The sequence below is a fragment of the Calonectris borealis genome, chromosome 25 (assembly GCF_964195595.1).
Source record: "Calonectris borealis chromosome 25, bCalBor7.hap1.2, whole genome shotgun sequence".
In the NCBI taxonomy this organism is placed as follows: domain Eukaryota; kingdom Metazoa; phylum Chordata; class Aves; order Procellariiformes; family Procellariidae; genus Calonectris; species Calonectris borealis.
The window spans coordinates 6,171,958-6,180,245 of NC_134336.1; positions in this window are offsets into that span (position 1 = coordinate 6,171,958).

Consider the following 8,288-nt stretch of genomic DNA (forward strand, 5'->3'; position numbering starts at 1 on the left):
AATCCCTGTATCGCAGCCAGACAGAGCTGGGTGACCTGGAGGTGAATGAGTCTGCGTCCATCCCACGGTGCCAAGGAGCTCTCTCCTTAGTATTGATATTTTCCTACTTCTCGTGCTGCTCTGGACAAAACAAAACAACAAGGAAAAAAAGAGCCAAGCTGCTTGATTTTGCAATCTCCATAGATGTCGGAGGCAGAGACGACCACAGAATGAAGATATCCTGTTCAGAGGAAATAAATAAGATGTTGATTGGCAAGCTAAATCCTCCACAGTGTCGCTGCTCGTATGACTGGAATCCCAAATGAGCCAAACCGCAACATGTTTTATGCTGTTTCTGCACTCCAAATGCATTTTTCAATCTATTTCCTTAAGCCTGCAGGACCGCTGTCTCAAATTCCACTTCCCGTTTCTCCACTTGGACAGAAACACTAAATACAAGTTCTCCTTAGTGACAGCATCTTTCATTTAATTTCTCAGATTTCTAAGCACATCGGAAGGGTTAGCCTGTGTTAACAGAGACATTGTCATGAGAAAATGGCCTGCTATTAGAGCATCTCTTTTCTTGTTTTTTTCTTTTGATGGCTGTGGGCCATTTTCCTGTGATGTGAGAAATGATTTCTTGCACTTCCTGGACATATTATGGGATCAGCCTCGTCACACAGCCCCATCAGTTTTCTGATCTCTCTTTTGAGAGAGGAAGAAGAAAAACATCCCCCTGGGACGTTGTGTGCTAGCTTGACAAAATCAGGCCACCGAAGAGGGATTAGCTGATCCCAGGCTGAATAAACCCTGAGCCTAAAGATCAGCATCCCCAAGGAGGGCACTCCGCAAGAGCGGGTGGGCAGGTTTGCCGTGGAGTCACCCTCTGCCTTTAAAGGAAAGCCTGTCTCCGAGGGAAATGGAGCTACTTGTCCTCCTCTGCACAGCCTGGAGAAATGGAAAGCATCAGCCTAAGCAGCTAAATGTTGAGGTCAAAGTCTAAGGATTTATCAACTCTGGTTACAGTCTCCACTTGCATCTCCTTAAGCAGCTTAAATGACCTGGAAATATTAAGTCTGAGATAAGTAGCCAGGTAAAACAAGACAGAGGAGCTGGAAAAAGGAGTGCGGGCAGCAGGGGATCGCTTAGAGCTGCCACAAGGACTGTCCACAGCCGGCTTCTGCCGGAGGAACAGCCCGGCTTCCTGCATTACCATCCTTGTCCCACCACCCTTGTGGGAGCCAGCCCACCACAGGCAAAAATGTTCTGACTGCCCCCAGAGTACGAAATCGGGGATGGAGGTTGCCCCTATGGTAGAAAAGTCTGTCCAGCAAGGCATCCATGAGGTCTTGCTCGTGCAGTGCAGTGAGGGGTGCAGACAGGGAGGTGAGGGGAGAGCGCAGCCTTCTGAGCCCCCCTGAAGTCTGAGAGGAGAGAATCTGGTTTGGGACCAGAAGCCTGCTGGCCCGGGCTTTAGGTCAGGACACAGCAGTTGCAGAGGATGCTGTAATGCCATTAATCTGCTTGCAAGGACTTCTGTGCAGCGCTGCGGAGTGGTGACAGCCGGCGGGGTAACGTCAGGATCCAGGCAGCGGCAGCCGAGCTACCGGCTCGTAGGAAGAGCGGCCAGGAAGGGGTCTGGAGGAGGGGTGTTAGGACACAGAGTTGTACGGGTGGGAGGGGACCTCTGGAGGTCTCTGGTTCTGCACTTTGCTCAGAGCGGGGCAAACACAGAGCAAGTTGCTCAGTGGAGTTCGGAACACTTCAAGTGTCCCTACCCTGACTCCAGCCTCTGAGGACTGAAAATCTCACATCCATCCTTTACCTGTGGCAAGTTCATGCCGTTGAGTTTGGCTCCCTCCTTCCCTGGTACAGGCTCACTCTCCCTCTGGCCATCCTTGATTCCTACCTCCAACGTGACTCCCTGTGCTTGGGGAATTCGCATCACCTCTGTGCCTTTATTTCCCGCACCTTGAGCTACCTGGCAAGCAATCAGACAACCCAGATCAACCTCAGGGTTAATTAATGCTCCCAGCATGAAAAGTGAGATGGGAGCTGCTGTTCTGGCTCGTTTCAGGAAGGAACCAGCATCTTTTCCTTCCTGTTCCCTCCAACAACAGGGATGAGAAGGCAGCACAGGGGAAGAGTCCCACCGGCCCGGTGGTGCACAGAGGGTGCAGGAGGCAAACGGGGCGCATCAAACCGGGGCCGAGGAGTAAGCCTGGCCTCAGTGCAACCTCCTGTAGCCCCACGTTATCCGCGGCAGCCGCTGATTCCTTGTTTGGCGCCGCACACCCCGCAGAGGTGCTTATTTATTTATTTTTGATGCAAAGGTTAAACAAATCAAACGTTACTGCTTCAGTGCAAATGACAGAAGGCTAACTGGTGTTACCTTTAATTACTGTCAGTGTCAAGGAGAACCACCGGGCAGTGGTGTGGGGGTGTAGGTCTGGCTTGGGGGTGGGGGGAGGTGGCAGGGCGGTGGCAGGTTGTCATTTGTATTCAGATGGGGACATCTAGTGACCACGGTGACATATTGCAAGGATTCAGCATTCCCCGGAGGTGGGAAGCCTGCCTTGCAGCCCCCTCGCCCTCTTGCAAAGCAGGTTTTGCACTGCGGATACTGCTCCCCCCACCTCCCCCTCCCCTGCTGCTGCAGAGGGGCATCCTTCAGAGGATGTCCCCAGGGATGTCCTGCTGGCCTAATCCTGCTTCCTCCAAAAGGACTGTGGGGTTTTGTGTATCTTGCCATGGTGCAGGGCTTCCCCAAAGCCAAGTTGCCGCCGCGGGCTCCCTACCGGGCTCCATCCAGCGCTGTGTGGGGCAGGGGCTGTGCCGAGCCTGGCACAAGCGTTGGGCTCCTCTGGGCGCCCAGGGATGTACACGGTGACAGGGGATGCCCCCGCGTGCCAGGGGGTCTGTGTTGTGTAAGCCTGCGCTGAACACACCAGGCTGTAGCGTGGGGAAACAGAAGGGGTTGCATCCAAATGCTCCCAGTTCAATTCAGGTGGCACTGGGCAATGGCTGCTCCCAGTCCCTCTCCACCTCCGGATACATCCCGTGGTCCAACACACTGTCAGAAAAGCCAACCTGACTTCTGCATCTCCCTCATTCCGAGCTGTTTCTTCATTCAGTGCATGGCCAAGGCTGTGGGTGGTCACCTGCAGGGCAGGTCTGCGTCCGACCGCCTGGCCGCATGCACGCAGCATGGACCTTTGATCCCACCAGCTGCTCTGCGGGCATCTGAGGGGGCATCTCTAGCCCCCCTCTGCTGTAGCTGTTGTCCCAAATGTCCTCTGCTCAGGAAAACTTACCTGAAAAGAACAACTACAGCTTTTTTCTTTTATTCATGCTCTAAGGCAGACAGCCTCATCCAGGCCAGGAACGCATTTTAAAGCAAAGATCCTTTCCCTCTCACATCTATCACACTCCCTTTTACACAGCCAGCCAGCTATCTCCTTATTTTCTGAGCATCTGGTGTTCTGAGGCTTTTCAGAATAGGCTGGGGATATGGAGAAACTCGAGGTTTTGGTAAAAAATGTGGCCCGGTATGATCCTATAGAGTGTGAGGGTGTAACCCAGACCTGCCCTCAAAGCCCCCACTGCCCATCTGGAAGAGTACTCGGCTCTCTGAGCCTCGCCGCTTCCAGTGGCCAGCGTGGTGAGAGGAGAAGCATCCTGGTCCCCTTGGTACACCTGGGGACCGGGAAGGCACAGGCTGGATCCTGTTTCAGCCAAATTGCCGCCAGCCCTCGCACCCCAACACAGCACTTGGGGGTCTGCAACGTGTCGTCTCAGATGGTCCATTTTAAGCAGATGGAGTTTTGGTGGCTTAATGCCAGCCTCATCTCACCCTTCCCTCCCCCTAATTCTGATTTTTTGGACAGGCCCCTGGGACATGAAAAAAACCCCAGCTTTCTGTCACTACCGTCTCTCTGTGAGTTTTCTCACTTTGTTCAGTTATCACTAAAAAAAATGACCTCTGGGTTTGAGAAGTTTCCATTGTGTCCTACATGCTAAAAAGATTGCACTTCAGCTCCAAATACACTTCCACTTCTACTATTGTATCTCTCTTCCTACATTTATAACTACCTTAAATTTTCTTTTCCCCTTACACCTGCGGCTATCAAGATCTCCTACATATATATTTGAAATTAATCCTTTATTTCCCAAAGTAGCCCTTGCTATCAGCTCTAGTGGTAGCACCAGTAATTACTTTCTTCCTTATTAGTTGGTGAGACACCGTGGCTAATTTGTGGGTACACTGATAAAAACCAGAAGTGTCAGGTGATTACACTGAAGTTTGACTGCATGAAAGGTCAGGAAGCGATTTCCCCCAGGTAGGTGGTTTATTAATTTTATGCCTTTCTGAAAGGTCTATCGACAGAGTCCCTGAGACTCCGGGGAGCCCTGGCACACGATCCGAGTACAGCCACTGCAACACCCGCTCGTGCCCCTCGCTCTCTGCGGAGACGCCCGTACACGTTGGTTCACCAGGAGCTCTCCATCACAGGCTGTGCCAAGAGTTGCCTTCTCTCGATTGTGGACGGGTCTCCATCATCCAGGGTGGAGAGTGAGAGGTGTGCGAGTGTGCTCGGAGGTCTAGGGAGTAATGCACCTCACTGCTCCGCTGTAAAATGACCTGTGTGTCTTGTCCTTCATCTGCCTTGGCATAGCCCTGGAGAGCCAGGGCTCTCCCCCCTACCCAACCCTACAGCGTCTTGTACAATGCGCCTCTGCGTCTTTAGGGTTCACTTTCTCCATCCAGGGGAGAGGGACAGCAATCTGATCTCTGCCAAAGAACACAGCACTACCTGAGGACAGATAACTGTTCAGCATTTATTGTTATCTCTAGTCTAATCTACGCAGTATATAATAATGGCAACGGGCCACGGAACAGTAAAATACCACAACAATTGTAAAACTTGCAAAACAGTTCGTGCCATGATTGGTGATTAAAAAATAAATAAATCCAAACGACTATCTGAAGTATAAAGCCACTTACAATTTATTGCCAGAGCTCTGATCCTTAGCAAGTTCATCATTAAAGGAATCGCACAGGGTAGCGTACTCTGGCTTCTTGAAGCCTCTTCCCAAGTTGAACATAAAATGACAAATAATAATTTGCACAACATAAATTTACCAGCACCTTAAACTGTCTGTTCACTGAATTACCTCAGAGGACTAAGAGAGAGGAAGCTTGCTGCTTTTCACAAGGAACAGTAAATTCATGCAGCCTGAGACAGGTTTCACGGCCTGATGTTGCTTGGAGAAAAATCATAATAATAACTGGTCTGCTACCTACCCATTCATTAGCAGCAATTACACTGTATTAGTGTTACAAATTGCTATTGAAAGATGTTACCAAGCTAGAAGCCCTCAGTTTAATTGAAAGCACTTTTTTATTTGATTACTAATGGCCCTGTGTTATAATATCAATGACCTGCATGAGAAAATTGCTTCCCTAGAGGGATCTTGTTGGCAAAAGAGCTCTGCTGGCAGACAGAGTTTTCCTCCTGCCTTTGGGAGCAGTGGAGGCTTCAGTCTTTCGAGGGCATGCTCAGCACCCACAGGGAGGTAAGGAAAAAGTGGTCAAGGGTTTTTTTCCATACAGCATTTTATAAATTATTTTGCCAAAAGATCTAAAGGAACTTGGGACTTGGTGGCAACGTGGAGAGAAGGACTGGTCATATGTAGGATGCAGCAGCAAAGAGAAAGTTCCATGTCTGCAGAAGGATCATTTTACAACCTCCAGCACAGAGGCTTTCACTAGAAGCCCATCTCACCACAATTTGGGACATATAAGTGGTTTTTTACATTGTGTGCAGCATCTTTTGTTTCCAAGATAAGCATGTAATTAGCTGAAAGAAAATGCAAAGAGAGGCTCATCTAGTAGGTTTCCATCTTGCTGCCGTTGGCGATCCATTAATGAAGTCTAATTACAATGTCAAAAGCCTATGTTCTAGCCCAGTGACTAATTGACTTTGGAGATGTGAGAGCTCTTTTGTTGTTTTAAGCCAGGAGAAGCAAGAAGGGAGGAAAAATAATTGTTAATTAGTTTAGTTCTGCTTTATCTCTAACACAAAACAAAATATTAGTTACAGAAGCAATTCTATGCCTGATGATATATCTTGGCCCTCCTGCCATTGCAGAGCACTGGAAAAACATTTGTTTCTGTTTACACCTGGAAATAATTTATGGCCCACTCCTACGTTGTGTCCTTGCAGAAGATTTTACTGTGTGAAGTAGCTTGGATTGAGGTTTTCAATGAGTAAGGACCATAGTGTAGTAAAACATGAAGATTGCTGCTTGACTGATTGGTGGGGTGGGTGGATGGATGGATGGATGGATGGATAGATAAACTTCAGGGAAGATAGCTAGGGAAAGAGAGATATAATGGTATGCTCTCCATAAAAACTGAAAACAAGAGCTCCTATGTCTGCACGTAGGGGCACTTCTTTGCAGTGTCCAGGAGTATTGCTCTTAAACAAGGAACTTGATGATTTAGGAAGACATTGTGTCTCCTAGGTCCTTTCTCAAGGTGGCTTGCGGAGGTTTGAAGGAGCAATGTTTGGTATATCAGCCCTTCACATCCCAATTTGAGTCACTAGCGCCCCTAGGCATGTGGATGGATTCCCCCCCCTAGAAAGGGCTGGGGATGATTTTGCTCCCCAAAGACATGAACAGCATTGAGATTAATGGAAGTTGTTGGATTAAACTGGCAATGGGCAAGGTAGGCTGAATGGATGCAATTTTCTGTGGAGGTGAAGATCCAGCCCTCACTTTACATGAATTTATCCCATTATCAGAAAAAGTCAGCCAGACGGCTTAAACTGCAGAATGACAATAGTAATATCTTTTCATGTAGACATTTTCATGAGTGTCATGACAGGAATTAAAATCAAATCCATCTTTTAGTTCCTGAGACTATGAAATTTTACTTTCAAGGCATTTAAAGAATAAATAGGCATAGAAGAAAATTAACTACAGGAGCTCATTTCCATGACTGGCAAACTGATTATAGCTGAAAAAAAAGAGAAAAATAATACTGTCATCATCTTATCAGATGGAAGTGAATTGCCTCTGATCAGCTGTTAGATTGAAGAGACATACTAAAAATGGAAAAGGAGAAAAACAGAGTAAAGAAGTCCAGAAATATGTCAGGGAACCTCACCATTACATTAAACCATGTATTCCCCGAGGACCAGATGAGTACTAGGCTGTATGAACATGACAGAAACAGCAACTTTACTGGCCAAAAAGTTCTATTTTCTTTGAAACCCTGTGTCACATGATACAACAATTTCAACATAGCTACAGTCTCATCTCATTTCTGAGAGTAATAAATGGTGTTCCCAGCTACATCCATGGCTTCATCCCTACCTCGTCTGGTGGGATCAGCCTGACAAGCAGTGAGGTTTCCAGCCCCTGAGCTCTGGTTTACATGGACCCCTCTGCATTTCTCAAAGCCCAGTTGCTTCCTGGATTTTCCTCTGGCCAGGAATTGCTGTTATCTCTTTTCCTGGCTTTGTCATGGTAAAAAAACCCCCTCTGACTCATCCCTGGGCGTATGGTGCTGGAAGGATTTTTCAGCCCAGTCCATTACCCAGTGAAGCCAGTAGGGGCCATGGTGAGAATTGTTAAATATTTCCATCATCTTTGATGTTTTCTGGGCTATACTTGAACCCTGGTTTCAAACAGGGAGAGATAATAGGATCAACAACTCATTAAGCAACAGTGAAAAGACGATACATAGGTTTGTTTGATCAACTACTGGACCTCCAGGTCTTCTCATCCACAACCATTATGGATCCATTATTCCTGACTCATGGAAATGAACCATTACAGCCCTGTATTTTCCTCCTTGTTTTCACACCCACCTCCTGGATTGCTACTCACTTGCTTCCCCTCACCAGTCCTTTCCATAGGGATGGTTGGTTTGTATGATGCTTTTTGTCTGCATGAATGCAGGATCCTGGCTTGCAAAGCTTTTTCCTGGCTGTAACACTGTGCTGACACGCAATGTTATTCAACAGCAAGGTGGGGTTCTGCACTGTGTCAGGAGCACAGATGCTGATAGTCCTTGATAAAAAGAGAAGTTGAGAACCAGAGCGTGCAGAAGCTTCCTGTCTTCTGCTCACTGCAGAGGTTTTTCTTCCCCCATTATAAATATATTCTCTTTAATATGGGAAGTGCTTCCACATAACCAGGAAAAAAGATTCCTCGGATGGCAGTAGAGGAGACTTGGTTGCCCCATGTGAGGTGTTTAGAAGTTAGTTGCATAAGTCTGAAGGAGTCCTTATGAACTA